This window comes from Mustelus asterias, chromosome 3, assembly GCF_964213995.1.
Source record: "Mustelus asterias chromosome 3, sMusAst1.hap1.1, whole genome shotgun sequence".
In the NCBI taxonomy this organism is placed as follows: domain Eukaryota; kingdom Metazoa; phylum Chordata; class Chondrichthyes; order Carcharhiniformes; family Triakidae; genus Mustelus; species Mustelus asterias.
This window is the reverse complement of record NC_135803.1, coordinates 77,000,056-77,025,154: the sequence shown is the minus strand read 5'-3', so window position 1 is coordinate 77,025,154 and position 25,099 is coordinate 77,000,056. Positions and strand designations below refer to the sequence as shown.

The following is a 25,099-nucleotide window of genomic DNA, read 5'->3' as shown; positions in this document are numbered from 1 at the left end:
TCAGGAAGGCTAGTCTGCAGCCCAACCTCCATTTTCCCACCTTTTAATCAGCAACTAGGGTTCCCTGAATGATGGAGTTTGCTGGAATTTGGGGTATTTCTCCCTGAGCTGTGCATCTAGCAGATTGGCAAATCAATCATTCGTGTCTCTCACTGTAGTGTCCTTATCACTTTGTTCTCTGATCTCACTGGCTAATGTTACATCCTCAACTTGGTGATATCAATGGACCGGCACTACAGAGAGCCGTGACTATGTAGAATGCTGTTGGTGCTTTGGGCACTGGGTTGTGAGCAAGAAGTGGAGTGGTGGGGACGATGTGGGGAGATAGAGGATTGGAAAGTCAGCAATCAGCATTCATGAGAATTACAGATGCTCTGAACTCTGGAGGGCTCTGAAATCAAGGAATGAATGGGATTAAATTCTGGGGAAGTCTGAAATCGGGTGTTGGGCTAGAGTGTTGGCAAGGGAAAGGGGAATGGGAATTTGAGGGTTCAAAGATAAAGTTTGGGAAATGGGGGTTTGATGAGCGAGATCTGGAGTCTGAGCAATGTGGACTCGTGGGCAAAGCTGGAAACTGGGGAGATCAGGGGAGAGATAAAGATGGAGGTTTACTCACTCGGAGAGGGAGAATGTGGAATGGAGGTTGGGGCAGAAATTGAGAATATAGGGATGAGGAGAAAAGAGGGCAAATGTTTTGGCATTGGGGCTAAAGTAGGGTTGGGGGTGGGGCACGTGAATTTGGTTGCGGGAACCAGAGTCTGGAGCAGCAGAAGTTGCAAGATGACTATGTGGGCGATAGTTTGATATGAGCCATATTGAGGCAAGTGTAACCCTTTCTATGGTCAAATACTGGAAACCCATTTCCATTTATTGGGCAAACGGGAAACAATTGATATGGAAAATAAGGATTCTCATTAGATGAAACCTGGGAGAGGAGAAAAGGGATGTTTTTGAACGGAGTGCAACAGATCATGGAACACTACTACATGTGGCTATTGAGATACGGACTAACATTTTATTGCCAAGAGAATGGTTTTTTGAAAAGGAGCATAGAAAGATCTTTGTGAAGGAATAGAATGGGGTTACAGGAGAGAGTGCCAACACCGAGTACCGGGGAAGGGGGCTTGTTCCTTTGCTGTAATTTCTATCCTCCTATGAAATCTTGCATTTATTGAGTCTGAACTCAGAGAGTGTTTTGAATATTGATCCTGAGCGGAGTACAGGCTGATGCTTCCTGTGAGAAATAGCCAAAAGGTATCGCTCTACTCTGTGTGAGTGCTGTTTCTTCCTTCAGACTGGTCCGTGCTGCCCAGTTTTCACTTGGCAAGAAGCGATCAGTTCTGACTGCAGCTTCTAGTTAATGTTGTCAGCTTCACATGTCCAAACCAGAGACCAATGAGATGGGGAAAGATTGGGCCTGCTAAAAGTGGCATCAACTGTGGTGTTTAATTCTGTACACCTTGATTACTACCAGTTATGAATAGGATATCAAATCATTACAGCTATTACTGCCAGGTACACACAAATTATCAGTGAGTTATTCGGTTACTGTTGATTATGATGATAATCTGAATATTACCACTTTACTATTAATTACTTGTGCAGTTTTAGTAAGTTACCATTAATTACTGGTGGAGTCAAAGGTCTTTTCACTTTTGGTTCCGCTGCTACAAATCATATCCCTTGACATCAAGACAGCATTTGACTGAGAATGGCATCAAGGAGTCCGAGCAAAACTGGAGTGGATGAGAACCAGGGAAAACTCTTTGCTGGTTGGAGTCATACCTGGCACAAACGAAGATGGTTGTGGCGTGTGGAGGTCAATCACCTCCGATCTAGGACATCACTAAAGGAGTTCCTCAGGGTAGTGCCCTAAGCCCAATCATTTTCAGCTGCTTCATCAATGACCTTCCTTCCATCATAAGGTCAGAAGTGGGGATGTTCGCTGCTGACAATGTTCAGTAACATTTGCAGATACTGAAGCAGTCCATGTCTAAATGCAGCAAGACTTGGACAATATCCAGGCCTGGGCTGACAAGTGGTAGTAACATTCGCCAAGTGCCAGGCAATGACCATCTCCAACAAGAGAGAATCTAATCATCACCTCTTGACATTCATTGGCATTACCATCGCTGGATACCCCAATATCAACATCCTGGGGGTTATCATTGACCAGAAACTGAACTGGACCATCCATATAAATACTGTGGCTATCAGTGCAGGTCAAAGGCTAGGAATTCTGCAGCGAAGAACTCACCTGCTGGCTCCTCAAAGCATGTCCACTATCTGCAAGGCACAAGTCAGAAATGCAATGGAATATTCTCCACTTTTCTGGATGAGTGCAGCTCCAGCAATACTCAAGATGCTTGACATCATCCAGGATAAAGCAGTCTCACTTAATTGCTACCCCTTCTACAAACGTTCGCTCTCTTCTCCACTGACGCACCGGAGCAGCTATGTATACCAACTGCAAGATGCACTTCAGGAACTTGCCAAGATTCCTTAGATAGCACCTTCCAAACCCACGACCACTACCATCCAGAAGGACAAGGGCAGCAGACACCTGGAAACATTACCACCTAGAGTTTCTCCTCCAAGTCACTCACCATTCTGACTTGGAAATACATCGCTGTTCCTTTCTGAAACTCCTTTCCTAACAACACTGTGGATGTAACTACAGCAGCAGCTTAAGAAGGCAACTCACCACCTTCTGAAGGGCAACGAGGAATCGGCAATAAGTGCTTGTCTAGCCAGCAATGACTACATCTCATAAATGAATATAAGAAAATCTCCCCCATTTGATTCCTCATTCTCCATTTCCCTTCTTTTCTGTCTTCAGCTTCCCAACTTCCCCTGTTCACGGGTGGCCTGCTGGGAATTTATCATACACCAACTGTGGATGCAAAACCAAATATAAATCTATTCAACTACATGGGGCCCAACCTCGATATAGCAAGAGCAATAAAAGTTATAGAAGTCACGTATTCAGAATGCCACATGATCAAACCTCCAAGAATTTCTCTGACTGGAGTTGGCAAACTTTGATAATTGACAGGAATCTGTCAATCTCATTTTGAGAGCTCTTAGCATTTCTGAGAAAATAATTCCACATTTCCACTGTCTTATGTGAAAAAGTATTTCTTGATTTCAATCCTGAATGGGCAAGCTCTAATTGTAAGACAATTTCCCTTTGTTCTACATTCCCTGAGCAGAGGAAATGGCTTTCCGATATCTACTCTATTAATTCTTCAAGTTATAAAGAACAGAAGACCATTCAGCCCATTATGCCTGCTCCAGTTCTATAAAAAAGCTATTCAGTTAGTTCCTGTTGTACATTCATCAACTTTTTATATATCTTGTATGTCTGATTTATCCCAGAGCAATGGTTCTAAATCTACAATGGGTTTATTTACCATACTTTAAAATGTCTCAGCAACCACAGGATTTCCACACACTGTAGTTTCAGCTCAGATTCTAGAACCTTCTAAATGGTGTCAGTTGCTTAGGCTTTCTAGCTCCATCTGGTTTATGCAATCAAATACAGTGAATGTATATCCGTGAAAAGGCTAACACAAATGCACCTCAATTAAACCATTAAACATTACATTTCCACTACCTTGCTGTGCAAATTTTTCTTTTTTATTATAGATCCAATTCTCTTTTGAAAGTTACCATTGTTTCTGCTTCCACAACCCTTTCTGACACTACATCATGGAAACACAAAATTGTTTGGGTGCAGGAGGAAGTCATTTGGCCCGTTGTGTCAGTACCTACTCTCCAAATGAGCATTTCACTTGGTGCCATTTCCCTGCTTACTCTATATAATCCTGCACATTCCTCCTTTTCAGATAACAGTCTGATTTCTCGGAATTCTTCAATTAAACCTGCCTCCATCACTCTGAAGCAGTAAATTCCAGATCTTATCCAGTCACTGATTGAAAAAGCTTTTCCTTATGTTGTTATTTCTTCTTTTGCCAATTACTTTAAACCTGTGCCTTGTCGTTCACGATCCTTTCGCAAATAGGAGCAGTTTCTCCCTATCTACTCTATCCACACCCCTCATGAATTTGAATACTTCTGTCAAATCTCTTCTCAACCTCCTCTTCAAGGACAGCAGTCCCAACTTCTATCTACATAACATAAATTCCTAATCCGGAACCATTCTTGTGAATATTTTCCATTGTCTTTCTAATGCCATCATGTCCTTCCTAAAGTGTGGTGCCCAGAACTGGATGCAACCTTCCAGCAGAGTCTGAAGTACTGACCTATACAAGTTCAACATAACCTCTTTGCTCTTGTACTCTATGTCCTGTTGATAAAGCCCAGGATATTGTACGCTTTATTAACCACTCTCTAGACCTGTCTTGCCACCTTAAATGATGTATGCATATATACACCCAGGTCCCTCTGGTTCTGCATCTCTTTGGAGTTGTACCCTTTTTTTCGTATTGTCTCTGCATGTTCTTACTACCAAAATAAATCATTCACGTTTCTTTGCATTCAATTTCATTTGCAACTTGTCTGCCCATTCCACCAACTTTTCTATGTCCCTTTGAAGTTCTGCACCATCCTCCTCACAGTTCACAATACTTGCAAGTTTCGTAAAATCCACAAATTTTAAGATTTAGCAGATCGTAACTTGCTGCATTTATAAAAAAACTCCTTTAATCACTTGAAATATTTGCTGTGTAAATTCAGCTTATTCTCTGGAGTTTAGAGGAATGAGAGGCAATCTCACTGAAACCTATAAAATTCTGAAGGGGCTTGACAGGATGGACACGGAGATTGTTTCCTCTGGTCGGGGAATCTAAATCATGGGCACAATCTCAGGGTAAAGGGCTGATAATTTAAGACTGAGATGGAAGAAAACTTACTTCACTCAAAAGGTTGTGAATCTTGGGAATTCTCTATCCTGGAAAGTTGTGGAAGTTCCATCATTGAATATATTTAAGGCTGGGATAGACAGATTTTAGGTTTCCGGGGAATTAAGGGATGTAGGGAACAGGTGGGAAAATGGAAATATAAGTTCAAGGTTAGCCATGATGGTATTGAATGGTGGAGCAGGCTCGATGGACTGTCTGGCCTACTGCTGCTCCTGTTTCTTGTGAAACATTCACTTAGATCATCCCTTAACTGACACTCAAGGGCATACCATCCATGCTTAGGCAGCTTGTCTTGAGAGTTTACCTCCCTGATGATCTCTGAATAAGGTGGATATTTTGACTGAACATTGTCACACCACTGGAGATCTAGCCCTCATCAGGAGGGCAGTATCAACAGTTGTATTCAAAAGGCAACCTGTTTTATGTTAAATGGTGAATGGTACAGCCGAATATCTGGTGCTGAGAGGGATTGTCATTGATTATTCTTTTAAGCGAACAAAGGGAAACTGGGTGAATTCCCTTAATGCGCTGTTCACAATGAAATTGGACACAATATGGAGGCTCAGCATTAAAACACCGTGTTATTGGGACTGTCATGTCACTCCAGTATTTTATGATTTTTAACCAGCTTCCAGAATTTAGTTGCTTGATTTGCCTCATCCACTCTTCGAGTTTGAGTGGGTGAGTATGTTCATCCACCTCTTGCGGGCACCAAAGTCTGTCCTCGCCTGTAATTTGCACTTCCCAATAGAGACCAGTGAATAATGATGAATGGTGAATTTTTATCATTCATTTCTGCCTCTACTGATCCCTGCCTGATCTCACCAATACCTGAGTCAACAGTAGTGATCCCACTGGCTGAGATCAGCTGGGAATTGAAGCTGGCATGTTAAGTCCTGTATTTCTCAGGTTCAGCCCACAGAACAGCGTCCTGTGGTCGTTCTTCAAAAGGCGAACATGACTTTCCAGTTTCAGCCATTGAAGTGGGATAGGTCCAGATTGCACACTGCTTAAGCAGCAACCATTACAAAATGTCAGTTGTCTCACAGCTGGTTCAACTTTAGTTTTAATTTACAAGAACCTTCAGCCTAATCCCAGGAGCTGACATTTGGGGGAAACAGAAAAATTGTTTTCCATAAAGATACCATCGCATTCAATCCAACTGCACTAATATTATTCTAGATGGCAGTACCAACAGAATATTAAGGTTAACGCTTGGAGGCCCAAGGCAGCTGCTGGGTTGATGCAATTAACCTCAGAAATCCTGGACTAATAGGCCATGCAAAATCAATTAATCATTCCCCTGATCACTATCGCTGCGAGAATGTGCATGAGAGTGGATGTTGGGTGAGAACGGGATCAGCATTTGGCTGGCGATGCCCACCTGAAAGAACAGCCAGCTTGTCTTCACTGTCGAGGCTTTCAGGGAAAGACTGAGTAAGGGTGTAAAAGCCCTGGAACTGTACTCTGGAAATAAGTCAGCTGAGGGCTGTGGAAAGGGATGAAAATTATGTTAAATAAACTGTTCGTGGATAATCATAAGCCACATCAGTGCTCGAATGTTCTGGGAAACAGGCTTCCTCCTGTAATCTGATGGGAGTTCAGACTCCGAGAGGGCATTTGTCCCTCGTGCAGCTAATCAATGTATATTTCTATTCTAAGGCTATTTAAACTTTGATTTCCTCCCTTCCCACATTCTTTTGTCCCTCTCTAGGTTAAATATCATCAGTTGAGAGGGCAAAAAGTGGTGTGCATTGGTAGTTCAGTGGTAGAATTCTCGCCTGCCATGTGGGAGGCTGGGTTTGATTCCCAGCCAATGCAAAGCCCCTTCTTATTGGGGACGGCCCGTTGGCACAGTGGTTAGCACTGCTGCCTCACACACCAGGGGCCTGGGTTTGATTCCCGGCTTGGGTCACTGTCTGTGTGGAATTTGCACATTCTCCCCGTGTCTGCGTGGGTTTCCTCCGGGTGCTCCGGTTTCCTCCCACAGTCTGAAAGATGTGCTGGTTAGGTGCATTGACCCGAACAGTTGTTGGAGTGTGGCGACTAGGGGAATTTCACAGTAACTTCATTGCAGTGTTAATGTAAGCCTTACTTGTGACTGATAAACAAACTTTAGCATTTGTGGCTTGACCCTCGCATTGAAGTTTCCAACAGATTTTTTTTACCAGATGCACATCCTCTCTTATTAGCCTAACCTGATTTCACCCTGGATTATATTTTCGAGTCCCTGGAGCCTGACCTTCTGATTCCAAGACAACAGTGCAACTTGCTATGCCTTCCATTGTATGATGAGTCTCTCATCATATATGTCCTTCATCATATGATATGCCGTCCTATTGTATGATCTGTCTTCCGTCATATGGGGAGAGACAGGGAATTTTAATCCACAAAAATGGTTGGAGTTGGGTTAGATGTAAAAATTTATTGAATCTCCAACCCAAGTTCAATGCTCCTCCAATTGGAGGAATAGGAGAATGTTGGTCATTTAGTGCCTCATATGTAACCTGTTTTACAGGTTTACCTCTGGCTGTCTGGATTCTCAGCCTCTGAAAACATGGCAGCTCCATGGAGGCAAGGAGGGCTCCAGGGAAAGTGCTTTTACAGCAATGCTAATGGAGCATGAGTGGCTCCCCCTGCCACGACATGGTACCCATTCCCTCCCCTCGGCATTGAATATTGTTAGAGACCAGATCAGAAACTCCAAAGTATATTACGAAATTAGCCTAAACCCTAACTTTTCTTTTTGATTTTAGCTTTAGAGTGAACATAGTGTTTCACTCCAGGTATAATGCAATTGACCCACGAGGAAACTTTTATCAAAACAAACCTTATTTAAGAACACAGTTAAAATATAACAAAAAGAATTAGCAAAACTTTTACCAATTGGAAATAAAGTATAACATGACATGGTATAATTCTTAACTAGCAATCTTTATAGTTCCAATGTAAATAATATGCCCCATAGACATAAATCCCTTCTTCAGAACCAGTTAGCACCAAAAACTGATATGCTCACTAGATTTCCAACCTTTTAACACCTCTGAACAGAGATCCAGACAGACACCCGTCTCCTAATTCTCACACAGCAACCCCAAACAGTAGAATCTCAGGAAAAGAGACCTATTTCATGGCAGTTTCCAGTGTCTAAATCCAGAAAGAGAAAGAGTGACAGAGATCCCAATCAGGCTGAGCTTCAGTTCTCTGTGTAAGCCCAGTTCCACCCAGTCACCTGATATTTTCTGTCAATCAATCCAATCAAATTCTACTACTCTGCAAAACCCCAGGGGAAATCACTAAAACAACAGAAAAACATTAGTCCAGATTCAAACCAGCAATTTGGAACAATTATGCTGCTGCAGTAACAATACAGTGGCATACACTGCTGCCTCACAGTGCCAGGGACCTGGGTTCAATTCTGGCCTCAGGTGAGTGTGTGGATTTTGCACATTCTCCCCATGTCTGCTTGGGTTCCTCGGGGATCTCTGGTTTCCTCCCACACTCCAAAGATGTGCGGGTTAAGTTGATTAGCCATGCTAAATTGGCATTTAGTTTTAGGAGGGTTAGCAGGGTAAATACTTGGGGTTATGGGGAGAGGGCCTAGGTGGGATTGTTGTTGATGGGCTGAATGGCCTCCCTCTGCACAGTTGGGATTCTATGTAAAGGATGCCATCTACATATCGGGCACCATTTAGAACAGACTGTTGAAAAAACAATCCTGTGCAAGATACATAACTCAAATACATTTCTTAAAGGCATTATCCACATCCAAGGACTGCCCTATGCCTCTTTCCCCTGAATTTTGACCATTTCACACTCTCACTAAAGCAGCAGCTTCCGTACCTACCCCTGTGGTTGTAGAATCCTCCTGGAGCCAAACCTGCCCATTGCATGACAGTTGTACATGGGAGCAGGATTTGATTTATTATTGTGACATGCATTCGTTTTCAGTGAAAAGTATTGTTTCTTGCGTGCTATACAGACAAAGCATACCATACACAGAGAAAGAAAGGAGAGAGTGCAGAATGTAGTGTTACGATCATAGCTAGGGTGGAGAGAAAGAACAACTTAATACGAGGTCCATTCAAAAGTCAGATGACAGCAGGGAAGAAGCTGTTCTTGAGTCAGTTGGTATGTGTGCTCAGACTTTTGAATCTTTTTCCTGACTGAAAAACATGGAAGAGAGTGTGTCCGGGGTGCATGGGGTCTTTGATTATGCTGGCTGCTTTTCCAAGGCAGCGGGAATTGTAGACAGTGTCAAAGGATGGGGACTGGTTTGAGTGATCGACTGGGCTTCGTTCATGACCCTTTGTAGTTTATTGCAGTCTTGGACAGAGTAGGAGCCATACCAAGCTGTGATATAACCAGAAAGAATTCTATGCTGCAACTGTAAAAGTTGGTGAGAGTTGTAGCAGACATGCTACATACATGCTACGTCCTTAGCCTCCTGAGAAAGTAGAGGTGTTGGTGGATTTTCTCAATTATAGCGTCAGCATGGAGGGACCAGGACAGGTTGTTTGTGATCTGGACACCTAACCTGAAGCTCTTGACTATTTCTACTTTGTCCCCATTGATGTGGACAGAGGCATGTCCTCCACTATGCTTCCTGAAGTTGATGACTATCTCCTTTGTTTTGTTGACATTAAGGAAGAGATTATTGTCATCACACCAGTTCACCAGACTCTCTATCCCATTCCTGTACTCTATCTCGTCATTTTTTGAGATCCAACCCACTACAGTGGTGTCATCGATAAACTTGAAAATCAAGTTGGAGGGGGTGGCCACAGTCATAGGTGTACAAGGAGTATAATAGAGGGCTGAGGACACAGCCTTGTGGGGCACCAGTGTTAAGGATGATTGTGGAGAAGGTGTTGTTGCCTATCTTGACAGATTGCAGTCTGTGGGTTAGGGAGTCTAGCATTCAGTCTCAGAAGGAGGAGCCGAGCCCCAGGTCATGGAGTTTGGAGATGAGTTTTGTAAGAATAATGGTGTTGAAAGCTGAGCTGTATCATAGAATCATAGAAACCCTACAGTACAGAAAGAGGCCATTCGGCCCATCGAGTCTGCACCGACCACAATCCCACCCAGGCCCTACCCCCATATCCCTACATATTTTACCCACTAATCCCTCTAACCTATGCATCTCAGGACACTAAGGGGCAATTTTAGCATGGCCAATCAACCTAACCCGCACATCTTTGGACTGTGGGAGGAAACCAGAGCACCCGGAGGAAACCCACGCAGACACGAGGAGATTGTGCAAACTCCACACAGACAGTGACCCAAGCCGGGAATCGAACCCAGGTCCCTGGAGCTGTGAAGCAGCAGTGCTAACCACTGTGCTACCGTGCCGCCCTGTAGTCGATAAATAGGAGTCTGACATAGGTGTCTGTTATTGAGGTGTTCCAGGCTTGAGTGTAGGGCCAGGGAGATGGCATCTGCTGTGGAACTGTTGTTGTGGTAGACGAACTGTAGTGGATTCAGGCAGTCAGGGAGGTAGGAATTGATTCGTGCCTTGACTAACCCTTCGAAGCACTTCATAATGATGGATCTCAGAGCCATCGGATGATAGTCATTAAGGCATGCTGCTAGCTTTTCTTTGGTACCGGGACAATGGTCGTCGTCTTGAAGCAGGTAGGGACCTCAGACTAGTGTAAAAAGAGGTTAAAGATGTCTGCGAATACTCCCGATAGCTGGTACATGCAGGATCTGAGGAGACTATTGATTCTCACGAACCTATTCCATCACTCATTGAGATCAGGGCTAATCTGTGAAGTGACTCATTGCACTCACCTTCCCATATCCCTTAAATCTTAAATTGATCTATACCTTTTATTCATTCATGGGAAGTGCGTGTTGCTGGCTGGGCCAATATTTTATTGCACATCCCTAATTGCCCATAACTGAGTGGCTTGCTAGACCATTTCAGAGGTCATTTCAGAGTCAGCCACATTGTTGTGGATCTGGAATCACATGTAGGCCAGACTAGGTAAGGATGGAGGACTAAAGTGAACTCGATTGGTTTTTTAAGACAATGATTTCATGGTCATCTTCACTAGATCTCGAACTTCAGATTCCAGAATTCAAATTTCACCAACTGGCATGGTGGGATTTGAACCCAGGTCCCTGGAGCTTTACTCTGGGTCTCTGGATTATTAATCTAGTGACAATACATCTATACCATTGCCTACCATTTTCAGAAGAAAGCTCCAAACTTCTACCCTGCCGCTCACCCTTTGTATGAAATAGTTTTCTCATTGCATTCCTGAAAGTCTTGGCCTTAATTTTTAGCCTCTTACCCCCAGTCTTAGACTCTTTCTATTGACCCTATTTATTCTTTATAATATCTTGAAAACATTAATCAAGTCACCTCTTGATCTTCTAAATTGCGAGAATAGAATCATTTGTATGTGTAACCTCTCCTTGAAACTTAGGTTGATTGCCCATGCTAAAATTGCCCCTTACTGTCCTGAGATGCGTAGGTTAGAGGGATTAGCGGGTAAACGTGTTGGGATATAGGAGTAGGGCCTGGGTGGGATTGTGGTCGGTGCAGACTCGATGGGCCGAATGGCCTCTTTCTGCCCTGTAGGGTTTCTATGATTTCTATGATTTCTACCCCTTGGAGTCCAGGTATAATTTGAGGAAGCCCATGCTGCACTCTCTGCGAGGATAAGATATCCTGCCTGAGGTGTGGTGTCCAGAAATGCTGGCCGTATTCTAGGTGTGGTCTAACCAAGGTTTTCTATAGTTGTAACATGACTTCTACCCCCTTGTATTTCACTTCTCTAGATACAAAAGCTTGCCTTCCATTTGATCATTTCCTGTACTTGTTGAAAACATTTTGATCTATGCACATGGATGCTTGAGTCTTTTTGGATTTCCACTGTTTCTAGCTTTTCACCAAAGAAAGTATATTGTTCTATCCTTTATGGGTCCAAAGCAGATTACCTCCCACTCGCCCGTTGTGAAATTCACTTGCCACCATTTTTGTCCATTCACTTTACCTATTGTGTGCTACAAACTTCACAATTACATTACCACTTATCTTTGTGTCATTGGCAAACTTGGATATGTGGCTCTATGTCCCTCATCCAAGTTATTAATGATACAGTGGCCTGTACTTGTTGGTGTTATTGATTGCAAAACTGGTCAATATTTGCCACCATTACTTCACTGAAACCGACTGTCACTTGAAGAATCTGCACAGAATAATCCAGAAAATACGAACAGTGATTCTGTCCTTTTCCAGAACATGCACCGTTGAGTCTCAGGCCATGGTACAATCCCTGAGGAGTCAGTAAATTGATGAAAACTTCCACTGTTTTTTAAAAAGCAAATTGAAAACGTTTTTAACACCATTCTAAGTTCATCATTATTTCTGAACACCTCACCTGGAATATCAGATTTCTCCACTGTAACTTTAAAAATCTACATACCTAGAAAATAATCTTTTTAAAAGAAGTTTATGATATTTTAGCTTCTATCAACTCATCATGTATTACGCTATCTGAGAATATAAATTAAAAGCAATGGTTGGTGGTGCCTTTAAACTTCCTGGTTTGCTGTCTGTGAGGATATTTCACTGTGTTTGGCTGCTTAGTCTGCTTGCTGCTGTCACTACTGCTGGATGCCTAGAGATTTCCTTGACTTGGTGCCAGATTTAAACCGCGGAGAGGAAATGGGAATTTCATATCATTATGATCCCTAGGTCGTTGAAAGCAGCTTTCTTTGAGATACGTGGCCAGTGCTGTGGCTTCACTGCTGACTGTAAAATCCAGGCCGTTGAATATTTGAGATCCCAACATAGATTTGTGTGGGACGCTAGAGTCAGATCATGACATTTAGAGTATCTATGTATTTCCTTCTGCCTGACTACTGCTGCAGCCAACCTCCTAACTGGGTAAGTAATTTGCCCTTAATTCCATGAACTTCAACTTCCCCTCACACACTCTTCTATTGAATTTCTTTTGGAAGCCCATATAAATAAAGACAATAGACCTTCTCCCTGTCCACTATTATGGTCACCTATTCAATAAATTTAGTTAGGGCTGTCAGCTATATTAAAGAATCTCTACAGGGCAGGAAGAGGACATTCAGTTCATCAAGTCTGCATCTACTCTATGGCAGAGTATCTTACCCAGGCCCTCTCCCCTATGCCTGTAAACGCACACACTTACCATGGCTAATCCATCTCACCTATATGTTTGGGACTCTAAGAGGCAATTTAGCATGGCCAAGCCACCGAATCTGCATGTCTTTGGACTGTGGGAGCAAATCGGAGCATCCAGAAGAAACCCACACAAACACAGTGAGAATGTGCAAGCTGCACACACAGTCACCCACGGCTGGAATTGAACCTAGTTGCCTGGCACTATACACTAGATACATCAATGACATTTTCTTCCTTTGGACTCATGGTGAACAATCACTGAAACAACTATATGATGACATCAACAAGTTCCATCCCACCATCAGACTCACCATGGACTACTCTCCGGAATCGGTTGCATTCTTGGACACACGCATCTCCATCAAGGATGGTCACCTCAGCACTTCACTGTACCGCAAACCCACGGATAACCTCACGATGCTCCACTTCTCCAGCTTCCACACGAAACACGTTAAAGAAGCCATCCCCTACGGACAAGCCTTCCGTATACACAGGATCTGCTCAGATGAGGAGGATCACAACAGATGCCTCCAGACGCTGAAAGATGCCCTCATAAGAACAGGATATGGCGCTCGACTCATCGATCGACAGTTCCGACGCGCCACAGCGAAGAACCGCACCAACCTCCTCAGAAGACAAACACGGGACACGGCGGACAGAGTACCCTTCGTCGTCCTGTACTTCCCTGGAGCGGAGAAGCTACAACATCTTTTCCGGAGCCTTCAACATGTCATCGATGAAGATGAACATCTCGCCAAGGCCAACCCACACCCCCACTTCTTGCCTTCAAACAACCGCACAACCTCAAACAGACCATTGTCCGCAGCAAACTACCCAGTCTTCAGGAGAACAGTGACCATGACACCACACAACCCTGCCACAGCAACCTCTGCAAGACGTGCCGGATCATTGACACGGATGCCATCATCTCACGTGAGAACACCATCCACCAGGTACATGGTACATACACTTGCAACTCGGCCAACGTTGTCTACCTGATACGCTGCAGGAAAGGATGTCCCGAGGCATGGTACATTGGGGAGACCATGCAGATGCTACGACAATGGATGAATGAACATCGCTCGACAATCACCAGGCAAGAGTGTTCTCTTCCTGTTGGGGAGCACTTCAGCGGTCACGGGCATTCGGCCTCTGATCTTCGGGTAAGCGTTCTCCAAGGCGACCTTCACGACACATGACAACGCAGAGTTGCTGAGCAGAGACTGATAGCCAAGTTCCGCACACATGAGGACGGCCTCAACCGGGATCTTAGGTTCATGTCACACTATCTTTAACCCCCACAACTTGCCTGGGCTCGCAAAATCTCACTAACTGTCCTGGCTGCAGACAATACACATCTCTTTAACCTGTGCTTAATCCTCTCTCCACTCACATTGTCTGTACCTTTAAGACTTGATTACCTGTAAAGACTCGCATTCCAACCATTATTTTATAAATTGAGTTTGTGTCTTTATATGTCCTGTTTGTGAACTGAAATCCCACTCGCCTGATGAAGGGGCAGCGCTCCGAAAGCTTGTGGCTTGTGCTACCAAATAAACCTGTTAGACTTTAACCTGGTGTTGTGAGACTTCTTGCTGTGAGGCAGCAGTGCTAACCACTGTGTCACCATGCCGCCCATCCTATATAAATTCATGATGGCTCTCTCTGAATGTACCTGATGGGTGAAAGATAGACTGAAGTCCCCAATTCCCTTTCCCTTCCCTCCTGAAATCGGTGTTGTTTAGTTGTGATATGGCTGATATCTGTTCTCGTTAGCTTGTAGGGAACTTAAAAGTCACCAGCAGCAGATTCTCATGATTTAAACAAGGAGCATTCACACTTTCCTCAGAAAGGTCTGTCACTACACCAAACGCACACATGCCCAAAAAATAAACAATTAAAGACAATAGTGCACTCTTATCAATATTCAAACCAAACAGAATGGTTAGCAGTTCATGCATCTTGGAGATTTCAGTGAAGGAAGGAAATCTTCCCACTCTGCAATTGGATTTTAGGTAAATTCAGATGGCTGAGATCAAACCAGAATTTGCTGCTTGATTCCTTCAAAGGAGCGGCTGTTGAACAGATCATGTAGACAGGCACTGCTGGCTGTTGTAACCAGAGGTCTACTTTCTTACCGGCAATCTCAGAAGCTGCTCAAAGGAATTTGGAGGATACTTTTAACAGACTTCAAGCCTCACAGGTTTTGATCAGGCAATATGACAAAGCATATGACTGTGGGTGGGATTTTAACAGCCTCACTTGTCCCGAAAATGTAAAATCCCACTCAAGGTCAACAGACCTTTCCGTGGTCCGCCTCTAGCCCGCTCCAATTACCGTGGTGGGCGGGCCGGTAAAATTCCGTACATAACTCTGGGTACCTGCAGCGTTTTTATCTAATTTCTCGGGAATTCATCTGGTCCTGAGGATTTATCACTCTATTTCTTTTGATTTATTCTTTACTGTTATTTTGCTAATGTTAATTTTAGTGAGTTCCCGTTCTTGATTCAGCAATATGTTCCAATATATTATGGAATTTCAATCAATACTTTATATTATCATAGAATCATAGAATCCTTTTAATCATAGAATCCCTATAGTGCAGAAGGAAGCCATTCAGCCCATCGAGTCTACACCAACCACAATCCCACCCAGGCCCTATCCCCATGACCCTACTTATTTACCTTACTAATCCCCCTGACATTAATGGGCAATTTAACATGGCCAATCAACCTAATCCGCACATCTTTGGAAACCCACGCAGACACGGGGAGAATGTGCAAACTTCACACAGACAGTGACCCAAGCCGGGAATCGAACCTGGGTCCCTGGCGCTATGAGGTGGCAGTGCTAACCATTGTGCCACCGTGCCGCTGAACAAAAGACTAAAGGATGGTTGCCTGAGGGTCACCTGACATCTTTTGTGGATTAAAACCGCTCCCCTGGGAACAAAGAAAACCCTCCAGATTGATGATATATCCACTCATTTTTAAGAAACTAATTCAAAAGTTTAGTTTCAAATTAACTAGATCACTCAAACACAAAAACAATTGGTCTTAAACTCTCATGGTGTCAATCAGTAGAGGCTGCTTGGAGGCATAGAGAATTCCACCGAAAGCTATCAAACTAGCTACACATGTTCATAGCTCCTTGAAAGTGGAGTCACAGGTGGACAGAGTGGTGAAGAAGGCATTCAGCATGCTTGGTTTCATCGGCCAGAACATTGAATACAAGAGTTGGAATGTCTTGTTGAAGTTGTACAAGGCATTGGTAAGTTCAGAAAAGATTTACTAGGATACTACCGGGACTTGATGGATTGAGTTATAAGAAGAGGCTGGATAGACTGGGACTTTTTTCTCTGGAGCGTAAGAGGCTGAGGGGCGATCTTATAGAGGTTTATAAAATAATGAAGGGCACAGATCGTCAATATCTTTTCCCAAAGATAGGGGAGTCTAAAACTAGAGGGCATAGGTTTAAGGGGAGAGATACAAAAGTGTCCAGAGGGGCAATTTTTTCACACAGAGGGTGGTGAGTGTCTGGAACAAGCTGCCAGAGGTAGTAGTAGAGGCGGGTACAATTTTGTCTTTTAAAAAGCACTTAGGTAGTTACATGGGTACGATGGGTATAGAGGGATATGGGCCAAATGCGGGCAATTGTGATTAGCTTAGGGGTTTTAAAAAAGAAAGGGCGGCATGGACAAGTTGGGCTGAAGGGCCTGTTTCCATGTTGTAAACCTCTATGACTCTACGCTCTGCGTGAAAAAAATTGCCCCTCTGGTCCCATTTGTATCTCTCCCCTCTCACCTTTAACCTATCTAGTTTTAGACTCCCCTACCTTTGGGAAAAGATGTTGACTATCTAGCTGATCTATGCCCCTCATTATTTATTTATAAGATCACCCCTCAGCCTTCTATGCTCCAGACAAAAAAGTCCCAGTCTATCCAGCCTCTCCTTATAACTCAAACCGTCAAGTCCCGGTAGCATCCTAGTAAATCTCTTCTGCACTCTTTCTAGTTTAATAATATCCTTTCTGTAATAGGGTGACCAGAACTGCACACAGTATTCCAAGTGTGGCCTGACCAATGTCTTGTACAACTTCAACAAGACGTCCCAACTCCTGTATTCAATGTTCTGACCAATGAAACCAAGCATGCTGAATGGCTTCTTCACCACTCTGTCCACCTGTGACTCCACTTTCAAGGAGCTATGAACCTGCACCCCTCGATCTCTTTGTTCTGTAACTCTCCCCAATGCCCTACCGTTAACTGAGTAAGTCCTGCCCTAGTTCAATCTACCAAAATGCATCACCCCGCATCTGAAGCATCACCTTCATCTAAGAAACCATAGGCCTCCCATGAAAAAAACTGAAATAACTACAAGTTGCAATTGTATTATTTTACCTTCATCTGTATCTAATCTTTGTGTGTGAGAATATGAAAGAAGTGAGTGAAATGTCATAACCGCAGAACCCCAGTGCATTTACATGAGAGATCTCTTCTGTAACAGGGATCTGAGTGTGCATAATGGTTTTACACAAGGAATTTGATTGTGATTGTGACGATGCATTTACACAAAGGAACTTAGTGTGAGTTTAATGGTGGATTTACACGAGAAAACAATTTGGTCTTGGGATGTTGGTGGAGGGTGGTGGCATCACAACTACTGTTAGTGTTGAGTAGCAATAGGTTTTCCCTGGGCCAAGGACAGTGCGATGAATGATTGCTGACAGGCCCTGACTAAGATATGTCCAGCAGTTTTCAGGAGGCTGCTGGTAGGATTAGATCTACTGCTAGAGATATCACATGACCTCTTGGCTCTAGCACCACATTCTTTCCCCATTGGCTGCCTAGCATGTCCAGTTAGAAAGCAAATAGTCTCTTTGTTACTTGGTTGGATTATTCTGGTTGTCAGTCAAACAGCCATTTTTCCAATGTCTACTTCTTTAATAATTGGTAAACAAGTGTGTTTAAAACAAAGTTTTATAAAGAACAGCATTTTGTTGAATTCCCCTGCAATTCTTCTCCTGGGTTATTCTCAGCAATGTCCTGGAGATCAATTTTCCAATCCTAGAGGGCTGGCAACTCTATTGGCAGCTGCTTTGGTTTTGCTTGATCCTCTGTGGTGAAGTGCCATCTCTTGTGTCAATGTTCCAATTCTCTGACAGCGAGGCATGGGGGAACCATCCCAGGTTTCCAGCCTTTTTGGCGCTTGCCCTCTGTTTATACATGGAATTGGATCCCTCATTTTGTGAATCGTACTATGACATGTTCACACGGACCTCAAAGCTGTGATTTACGTTGTAGTCTCGCCAATTGTGTAAACAGTCAGTCGAAGGGGCCCCCCTTACTGGATGTGACAGCCAATCTGCACTCAACATGAGCCAATAGCTGACGAGCTGTATCGATGGAGATTTATAAACCCTTTTCAAGTGTTGTCAAGTATTTTCAGTCTGGAAACATAAAAATTGGATGATCCAGCTATTCCATCTATACAAAGGTCATAGGAATGAAAACCCAGAGCCTGCAAAATACTTGAGGAAACTCTTGAATATTGTTGTGAGCTCAAAGACTACTGCCTTTCTAGTGCAATGTTTTTATTGAACTGAATGTAACATGGCTGTCCCCAGGCAGTCTCTCATTGCAAATGTCACATGATTATGGCAAGGTAGGTAGGATACTTCAGAATGATTGCATTTCAAAACATCCCCCGTTCCATAATGAACAACAGATAACTTTACATGCACTGTCATGGGTAACTGTGAGTTACCCAATTTACCCACTACACCACAGCTGTTCTCATGCATTAAAAAACTGTTTTGTTATTCTCATTAGTCTCTACACATGCATTCCGCACACAGGTATTAAATCATGTAAATCTCTTAATTGTGTGTGCGCAATTTCATTGAAAGTGTTGTTCTCGTGACCCTTGCTGGTGTCGTGGGAACTGTTGTTCCACTTCCATTGTTGGATACCATTGGTCTCTGGGAGTGGCGCTTGTGTAGTTGGTGAGATCTTAGCTTCCAATCAGCAGCCTACAGTGAAGTAACAGCTTCACTAGTTGCCTGTAAATGCCTGGGGTACACCCGTACATTTGGTTGTTCACTTCCACTGTATATGATCGAGATGACCATTTATTTACACATGTCCCAAGTTGCTATGTGGGCTGACTCTTGTTGAGAATATTGAAGGCTTGTATCTTGACTGGCTATCCAACTCGGGCAGTGATTTGGCAGTCTTGTCAAAATATAATCTGGCTCCCTGCCATTTCACCATGACTTTTTCATGCATGCCTGTTACTACTTCTGGTTTCAGTAACATTTTTGCAAATGGAGGAGTATTTTGGATGCAACATGACATTAGTCTTCGTACTTGTATCATTACAAACACAGAATTATGGAAATATTGAACTTTAAATTACACCTGAGAGTTTTTACAATGGACATGCAAGCCAAAGATTGGTGAGGATGTAAAGTTCATCACTGGTTGAATTGCTGGATTATATTCCAAGAGACAATGGAACCACACCCTGTTTCCAGGGAAGGATACTTCTGAAGCATACAGAAACTAATTTCCATATCTGGTGGAGACAATGGGAGATGAGCATAATCTCAACAAGGAATAAAGAACAAAGAAAATTACAACACAGGAACAGGCCCTTCGGCCCTCCAAGCCTGCACTGACCATGCTGCCCGACTTAACTAAAACCCCCTACCCTTCCAGGGACCATATCCCTCTATTCACATCCTATTCATGTACTTGTCAAGATGCCCCTTAAAAGTCACTACCGTATCTGCTTCTACTACCTCTCCCGGCAACGAGTTCCAGGCATCCACTACTCCCTGTGTAAAAAATCTGCCTCGTACATCTCCTTTAAACTTTGTCCCTCGCACCTTAAACCTATGCCCCCTAGTAATTGACTCTTCCACCCTGGGAAAAAGCTTCTGACTATCCACTTTGTCCATGCCTCTCATATCTTGTAGGCTTCTATCAGGTCTCCCCTCAACCTCCGTCGCTCAAGTGAGAACAAACCAAGTTTCCAAGAATAGAAACCAAGAATAGCCTGTGCATAATGTTGTCCCAGATAGATTTGTGGATTTTGTCTTCCAGGAATATGCAAAGACTAGGATAAAAGCCAACTGAAAAGGTGCCCCGTGTATATTTGAATCAGTGTTGGGGTGTTGGAATGCGCCTGTGACAAAAAAGCAAAAAGCCAGCTGAGAGCAGCACCCCTGATTGTAGAAGTAAACCAAGTCAGCAAAAACCACAGCTGCAAAGAAAACTTGGAAGCTTTTCAGCTAAACTGCAGAACACTGGAATCTCAAAAGTTACCAAAGGCCTGCTGAAGTCAGTGCTTCTGGAATCCCAAATCCCAACAGTCGCAACACTCAATCATCTACTCCTTAGGAGTCAAGGACTGTTTTGTATACTTTGTTTCATTTGCTTACTTTGGACTCTTCTCATTTCAAATTTGTGTGAGTGTATATGAATTTTCTTCTGTTTAGTAGTTAATAAACTGACTCTTGCCTGGTTAAATTGGCTCTTTTTAAAACATAAATATTAGAACTGAGAAGAAGTATCCATGAAGGAAAGGATTCTTTTTTAGATTAATCGTGTTGCAACCAACATAAAGGGTTGCCCGAGGCATAACAATTTGAGGGTCCATCTCCAGGTTAACAAATTTGGAGAATCTCACCCTGAAACCAGCCATAACACTGAACTGCTTTCCATGCCTTCAATTGGTGTGTTTTGCCGCTCAAGGATTGCCTTATATACATCTGTGCGAGATTCAATTGATTTATTGATGGTTCCTTTGGCGATTTTCATGCTGCCTCAGCCTTTCCATTCATCTGAGGATAATGCAGAGATTATGTATCGCGTTGAATTTCCCAATGCTTTGTGAGGCAGCTGAATTTTTCATTTGTGAATGGAGGGCCATTTTCACTCATTGGCAATGTCTGAATTACCAAGTGGGATTTCACTCATTCCACTAAGTCTCCTATGGACTTGACTTCTGGCATCTTCAGTTGCATTTGTTTCTTGTTTAGCTTCAGGATCATCTGGTAAGCTCTCTCTGACAGTCTTATTAAATTCTGATCATGGTCAGCTATGACTTCTTCCATTGTGTCTTCACATCCATAAACTAGTAAATCATCCACTATGAATTCCACTTCAGGAAGATCACTGACTACCTCATGCTGTCTGCTTTGATGCTCTTCTGGAGCTTTGGAAAAGCCAAACGCCATGCGCAACCATCTATATCTCTCAATCGGCACCCAGAAGGTCATTAGCAAGCTGCTGCTTTCATTCAGCTTCACTTTCCAGTAACCATCCTTCACCAGGCTAGTAAAGATCTTTGCCTTGGCAAGTTGTGGCAAAATTCCTTTGATGGTTGGCACCCTGAGGTCTCCTTTGGGTCTAAGCATACTGGCTGCTTTCCAGGTTGTCTCACTGCTACCGGGCTGTTAACCCAGTCTGTGCGAGTTTTCACTTTTCTTGATTACTTCCAGCTTTTCCAGCTCTTCTATCTTGTCTTTTAGGCTTGACCTAAGGGCAGCTAAAACTCTCCTCGGCTTGCGTGAACTCAGCAGGAGTGAAGGGGGTTGAACAAGTAGGAGGTGAAACATCCTATGAGAAGGCAAACTTCATTCCTGAAAAGGCTTTTGCTCAGAGGACCTGTTCTGAGAATGTGTTTTCACTACTACCTGAGGGATGATCCCCAATATTTTGGGGGTTAATCTAACATTTTGCAGTTTCCTGTGTCCAATCAACACTTCCCATCTGTCAAACACAGTGCAGCATGGCTGCTCCTCATGCAGTTTTTCCTTGAGCCACAGATGAGCAATTATCATCTCTTCATCAGTCTACCACTCCACAGGCCAGAGGGGGTGAGCATGGAGGTGCGGATTTCAGGAGGGGCTTCCCCTAACACAGGCTTTCCAGACACAGCATAGAGATAGGGGTAAGAGGAAGAAGAAAATGAGTTTGAATGACAGACGTCAGGTTGTCAAGACAAATGAGAACCAGACTAAATATAGAAAAGTCAGAGGGGAGGTGAAAACAGAAATAAGAGTAACAGAGTATGAGAAGAGGCTGGCAGCTGATGTGAAATCCAAATGGTAGGCAATCCAAAAGCACGCACATACTTAGAAGGCGGCCAAAGGAAGAGTAGGGCTGGTGAAGGATCAAAAAGGGAATTTACTTGGAGAGGGACCTCTAATTTACTTCAAACACAGAAAATGCTGGAAAATCTCAGCAGGTCTGGCGGCATCGGTGGAGAGAGAACAGAGCTCATGTTTCGAGTCTGGATGGCTGTTCATCGCCCTGACAAAGAGTCACCCAGACTTGAAACATCAGCTCTGTTCTCTCTCCACAGATGCTGTCAGAGAGAACAGTCAAACTTGTAGCTCAGTGGAAGGGCAATAGGACCATTCGCTCCAGTGACTAAACTGGTTAAAGTATTTCATTAGCGAGTTGATCTCTGTGTGTTAGTTTAATTTCATTATTCTTTTATGCAGGCAGCTGCCTGCGGTGTTGGTGGCACAGGCACTGCAGCTACACAGGCACTGTGCGCCCCCTTGCCAGTTGCGTTGGCAGCAGTGGCAACCTCAGGTTACATTATGAATTTACAGATACTTAGTGTCAAAGAACAAAGAAAATTACAGCATAGGGACAGGCCCTTCGGCCCTCCAAGCCTGCACCGACCATGCTGCCCGACTGAACTAAAACCCCTTACCCTTCCGGGGACCATATCCCTCTATTCCCAGCTTATTCATAAAATTCTAAGAACAAAGGGAACAAAAGAAATTACAGCCCAGGAACAGGCCCTTCATGGAAGATGATTTCTTGGCAAGTGGAGCTGGTGAGGACCCAGTCCCAATGGTTGTAAAATCTGCCACCACCATTGGTTGCTCTAGCTTTGTCCAGGAATCTGCAGGAGATCTTTGTGGAATCTTGCTATCTGCTGCCCTGAAATGCATCTCGCAAGTGACTGATACCCTCTTTGTCAGGACACCTGGCAACCGATGATAACCAAGTCAGAATGAAAGGATGCTTGGCTTTGCAGCTCGGTCTGGCTTCCTATAAGTTCAGGATGTCATACATGTGGCAACTGCGACAGTTCCAGATCACAGTGGAGTCTTCCATCAACCATAAGGGCTCAAACTCCATTAGTGTGTGGCTTTTGGAGACCACACTTAGACCATAGGGCACGTTGGTGCCAGATTCCCAGGGAACTTCCCTAATGCCAGTTAAATCTCCCTGAACTCTTCAGAATGCAACATGGAGTTAGTGGCTGGTTCCTTAGATGCAAGGCTTACCCACTGAAGATATGGCTGATGATACCTGTTTGGGGCCCAGGCGAGAGAGTTGAAGCTATCTTAACAAGAGAGCTGTCTTCGAACAAGCATTAAGGGGGGGGCGCTTGTGTAGTGGTGTTGTCACTGGACAAGTAATCCAGAGACTTGGCGTAATGCTCTGGGGACCTGAGTTCGAATCCTACCATGGCAGGTGGTGAAATTTGAATTCAATAAAATTCTGGAATTAAAAGTCTAATTTTGACCATGAAAGCACTGTCAATTGTCGTAAAAACCCATCTGGTTCACTCATGTCCTTTAAGGATGGAAATCTGCCGTCCATACCTGGTCTGGCCTACATGTGACTCTAGATCCACAGCAATGTGGTTCACTCTTAACTGCCCTCTGAAATGGCCAAGCAGGCCACTCAGTTCAAAGGGCAATTAGGAATGGGTGATAGATGCTGACCTTGCCAGTGCGACCACAGCCCCTGAATGAATAAGAAATAAAGCAGTCGCGATGCTGAATATGTTCTTTGGATGCCTGAACAGATCTGGGAATGCCCTTTAGTCAGCAGCATCCTGGGTATCGAGATCAGTAGTGGTCGCTGTGCTTTGCACAATGCAGTGCAGTGGTACAGACTGCAGAGCTTTTGAGGAAGAAAACGCTGAGTGTACCACCTCTTCAGAGGAGGAATGCGTGTGGCAGGGACATACATAAGCAGTTGCTTGAAATGACTTAATTCTGCCATAGTTCAGTTAGACTGAAGAAATGCACCCATTTGGCAGCTCCCTGATTCCACTGCTTTCCCAGTCCTACAAACAACAAATCACCGCTGCCAAAGACATCTATTGCTCATCTTTAACTTTTGTCATTCTTTGTATCACAAATCAGAAGGCAACTTGCCAGGCAACAGGCAAAAGTGTGTAAGTGGTCCAAATGAATAATTTTAACCTTGCAGATAAAGAAAACAGAAGCTTAACAATCAAATATTATGTTAAACACCCTGGCGCAGCTAGAAATCTCTACACTTCCTTTTTCAACCAACCATACCTAAAGCAACCCCTGTGGCTTTAGCGGAGGCATGGTGATCAGATCCCTGCTTGTGGCCGATGCCCTCTGGGTTTTGGAGCCTGGAAGGGCCCTGCCAAAGACACCTCCACCTGCAATGGTTTAAGATGGAACTTGTGAGCCTTTGTCAGGGAGTGGCCCCTGATGTTCAGCTGTGTTTAGCTGAGATGAGCTTTGGCTTGCTGTGCACCCTCTGGTATGGACTCACGACTTCTGGCCCTGTCTCCAACACCTGCTCATGCCCAGTTGTGACGTGTAAGACAATGTTATGAGAATCCGATTAGCCGGCTTGCCGACCCCAGTCAGGTGTGCATGGTCCAACTGATATGTGATCTTTGTGAATGCTCTGATGGTGCACCCAGAGAGATGCTCAATGACCTGTGAAAGACGTGATTTGGATCTGTCAAGGACAAGAAAATCAACGTTGTGCACAACATTATATCTCGGTGGTTGCTGACAGCAAGTTGTATACCAGGCGAGTAGTTTGGAGAAGTCCATCTCTGGCCAGGTATGCTGTGACCCAGCCTATCCAAAGCACTGCCTCATTTGCTGCTGGCAGTATCAGCCTCCATTTCTCTGTGTCTCCCTGGTGTTTTGTGTTCTCTTTTCATGCAAGCAGTCATGAAAATGGGTTGAATGCGTCGATAGTGTGGGTGAGTGTCAGTGGTGGATGATCAGATGGAAA

The 25,099-nt window shown here is 43.9% G+C and overlaps 1 protein-coding gene and 1 non-coding gene across 3 annotated transcripts in view; both read left to right on the top strand.

Moving 5' to 3' along the window:
• The window catches only part of LOC144491433 (glypican-5-like), a 594,817-nt gene that overhangs the window by 229,997 nt on the left and 339,721 nt on the right, over nucleotides 1–25,099 (top strand). The gene's annotated exons all lie outside the window — the stretch shown is intronic.
• On the top strand, nucleotides 6,635–6,704 carry trnag-gcc (transfer RNA glycine (anticodon GCC)). Its single transcript has one exon. It is a non-coding gene; the product is annotated as a tRNA-Gly (tRNA).